The following is a 4220-nucleotide window of genomic DNA, read 5'->3' on the forward strand; positions in this document are numbered from 1 at the left end:
TATTTTTGATGGTGCTAAATAAACACTGAATATGCAATTCTGGGCAAATCACTTAATCTCCCCGTGCCTGAATGTGTACTGTAAATGCGGTGCTCATGTAAGGCGCTCCAATACCTTCATGTCGAGTTTACGCTATATAAAATATGCAACAAAAAAAAAGGCAAGCAAATCAAAACGTTGGCATGTAGTCAGTCAGTAATGTAAATAAATGCGTCTTCTAAGTATAGACAAAGGAAAACTAATATATAGAATGTTTTTCATAGCTGTGTTAGGGAAGCGGAGTAGAGTATGCACTACGAAACAGGCTAAACGTTTCCGTTTTATTAAATGTGCACTGAGTACATGATGTAAGAAGATGGCGCGGTGCATCATCAAGCAAGGCTCCATAGCTCAGGGGTTAGAGCACTGGTCTTGTAAACCAGGGGTCGCGAGTTCAAATCTCGCTGGGGCCTACTCAGGATTTTTGCAATATTGAAATATATGCGTAATTTAAACATTAAAATAGGTAACCACACGCAAAGAGGCCATATGAAGCATTTTTTAAACCCTTTTCTGCATTTTCAACGTTTAACCATTCAATTAACGGTTCACCTGCAAAAAAGGAACAAGGTAAACAAAATAGATATAACAACGGAAACTAAACGAAAAGCATGAACGGTAAGAGAAAGTTTGAGTATAGATATGTTCTCTTAAAAATGATCAGTAAACAGCTACACTGAAGAAGTAAATAAAAAAATAAAGACCAACTCCGCCGCTCCCCGAGAACATGGAAATAGTAGAAAGACTCTTCTGATCCAAGCCGTGTTTTTTTATGTCTTTTTCTATTGAAAATGCAACAATCGCCTAGCAATCTCAAACCCAAAAGAGGAAGATAGAAAAAAAACAAGCGTGCAAGAAATGTTTATTCTATGATGTTTTTAAACATCAAACGGCGAAAATCTAAACAGGTAATTGGAACCTTACGTAGCGCGCAGTACATTACAGCACGAAAAGTAACCTTATTTAAGAGGAAATGTATATTGAATCGAGGCTGCTGGAGTCTTCGGAGATAGAACGTTCCTTGTAGCTTTTGCCAGGGAAAAATTCCAGCTATTTGTTCACGTTTCAACATTCTACAAAACAGAACTTCATAGCACATATATGTATTAATTATGAACAGTGTGACTTATCTGTCCTTGTTTACTTTAAGTCCAGGGATCATTAAGACAGTCTAGCACACTTTTTAAAGTCCTTTTTTTCTTAGATTGACATTTTAAAGTATGGACTAACAAGGGGGGGAAGTACCGACTAACAAGGGGGGGGGGAAATACTGGCTTAATGTGGTTTTCCGAGTGTTTGTACTGGCTAAGATATTAACATACTGGTCACACCGGCAACAAAAACAAGCATTGGCAAAGCCTATATGGTCTCTCCTTTTGGGACCTTTTAAGTGTTTAGCTATGCAGTTCGTATATACATGGTGTGGCAAATCTCAGACAAAGAAAGGGCAGGCTTTCATGCTAATGGATGGTGAATTGTCCACTTATATTGTAAAGTTATGTAAAATGGGGAAGTCGCAGAGGTGCTGAAGACAAGCAATTTTTGTTTAACTGTAAAATTTACAAAGCTTGCAAAAAATAATCTGACAGCACAGACAGATTTCCTGTTTTCTACCTCTATGACTCAGTTGAAGATCTTCCTGTAGCAATGAGGACTGAACAAAATAACTTTTTATTTGCTGCAAATAGTAGGGACCCTTCATGCCGCCGCACTAGCTAAACAAGAGGCGAAGCGCAGTCCATTGACCTAAGAAGGATGAAACGCTCAGTTAGCCCCCACAACATTGCAAACCCTGAGCTTCATGCTGAATGCTGAGCTCTGTAGTATGTGCGTTAACATAGTGGTCTGTATTATTGGAATCAGAAGGATTGAAGTCAGTAGGTCAGGCAGTCTTTCAGCCTTTATGAAACCGCATCCGTCACGCGCGCTCTCTTCCTCTGATCACAGCTGCAGGCACTGATAACAGTGATTAAAAATAGTATTTCCCGTTTCTGATTTATCTCCAAATTGACCCAACACCCCGCATTCTCCCTACAAACAAGTTAGTTAATTTAAGGTGCTGCTCCCCTTTGACTTCAGAGACAAAAAAAACGTAATGGCGACGGTCACAATTGTGGAGTAGGGTGACCAAACGTCCGTAAATTTCACGGACAGTCCGTAATTTTGGCTGTCTGTCCGTTGTCCGTGAAGGATTTTTTAACGGACGCCATTTGTCCGTAATTTTAACCGGGCACAGCTTGCCCCCACCTCCCTTCTTGACTCCGATGCTGTATGAAAGCTCAGACCCCCAGCAGCACTGTAGAGGCACAGCGGGATGGCAACCCTCACACCTCCAGCCCTTGATGAGCTGTTAAAAGGTGCTTGAAGGTGACTGAGAGGGAGGGGCTGCAGGTTCAGGAGCAGGGGGCATCCATTCACATGCAAACAGCCCTGAATGCGTCTTGTATCTGCTATTTAGAGGGGGGCTCACACATTCCATTTCTACCCAGGGCCCCAAACATCCTAGACTCTGCCAGATTACACCCCTGATTACACCGAGGCAGCACCTGCTTCTCTTCACCGAGCTTAATTACTGTCACTAATTTGTAAGCAAACCTCGGTTCTTCAAACATGCATATTGGGAGGGAGGGGTGGGGGAGAGTGAGCAGACCAAGAAACCAAAAGAGTGTGAAAAAGGCCACTTTAATGGAACAGGTGCACATTTACAAAAACATAACCTCGGCAACAGCCTAACAATCTAAAACCTTACCAAATTTGTTTGTATATTTTCAAACCCGCCCCCACCCGTACATACCCAATCACATAATAAACCATTCCACAATCCCACAACAACATTATAACATCAACATTTCCCAAACCATAACTCCAAACCCCAATTACAAACCAAACCGATCCAGATCCCCAACCCATATCTCCGAACACCAACTCAACCTGTACAAAATTCCCCCAACAAATCCAACTTCAAAACTAACGGGTCCAATCATGGCCCAAAAACTGACAATCCAAAATAATCCGCCACCCAGAAAGCAGTGGGGGGAAAGGCCTAAGGGGAAAGACCCCCACCTTTCTGCCCCCCAACAAGAAACCAAATAACCGGGGGAAAACACGGGGGGGGGGAGGGAGAAGTAGACAAGAAGCAGAAACACCAACAGAGTATTCTATTCACCCAAAAAATTCTGAATCGTCAAACAGCGAGACAATACTTCTCACAACTCAAGGAGGTATAAATCCATCCCCATCCTGGACAAATGGACTCCATCACCTTTAAAAAATTCCACCGCATCGTACCGAATATCACTATGCACAATACGCCCGAAACCTAAATCCCTACAAAACAGAGAAACCTCAAGATTAAGTTTCCTAGGAGATTTATCAATGGCCTTTGGCTTCACAGCATTCCTCCAGACCCTCCTAGGAATCAACTCGGTCCACAAAACGTGGCACCCTGACCAATGCTGATGTAACAAAGAAAGATCCTTCTTCATCGCACGAAGGAGAACCACACCCTTCACCAAACCCAAATCATTCTCCCCTAGATGGATAACTAAAACATCCGGACAAACCCCCCCTATTAACCAAGAATTAAGGGCTGGAATCAAGTCTTTCCACAACATACCCCCTTTTCCCTTCCAAACAATATTAAATAAACGTTCATTAAATCCCAACATTTCGCCAAAATAACTCAGACGAGCTTGAAGTTGCGCTCTTTTTATGAACGAATGGCCCACGATCCACACAGTTAAGAACTCAGCGCGAGGACCAGCCACGGAACCTGAAAAAGAAAACAGTATCAGAGAGGCAAAACAGAAGCAGACGCAAGCGCTCCCCTAGGTTCCCTTCTGACATAGCGCTGAAAGCAGTTTGAAGTCCAGCGCCCCAAGCCCATAATGTCTTCCCTCGACCAACCCCTGTTAAAGGCCTCGGTTGCCGCCCCAATCCTGAAAGAGTGTGTACCATATAAAGTCTCATCGAGGCCAAGATGACGCAGTGCTTTTCGCAGTACCATGCGCAATTGATAATTGGTCACCAAAGAACCATCCAAATGTCGAAAAACCTGATGCTTCAAAACCCCACCCGAAAGCTCCCTCCAGCAATGAGCCCACCGTAAAGGGCAAGTCTCCGGAGGGGAAACCGCCTCCAGCCAAATACCCTTGCCTGAACTCCTCTGATCCGTCTTAGAA

The 4220-nt window shown here is 43.3% G+C and overlaps 1 non-coding gene across 1 annotated transcript; it reads left to right on the forward strand.

Moving 5' to 3' along the window:
* The first annotated feature begins 379 nt into the window (after positions 1 to 379).
* On the forward strand, positions 380 to 452 carry TRNAT-UGU (transfer RNA threonine (anticodon UGU)). The gene has a single exon. It is a non-coding gene; the product is annotated as a tRNA-Thr (tRNA).
* Positions 453 to 4220: the final 3768 nt, after the last annotated feature.

Source organism: Lissotriton vulgaris, chromosome 1_2 (assembly GCF_964263255.1).
Source record: "Lissotriton vulgaris chromosome 1_2, aLisVul1.2, whole genome shotgun sequence".
NCBI lineage: Eukaryota > Metazoa > Chordata > Amphibia > Caudata > Salamandridae > Lissotriton > Lissotriton vulgaris.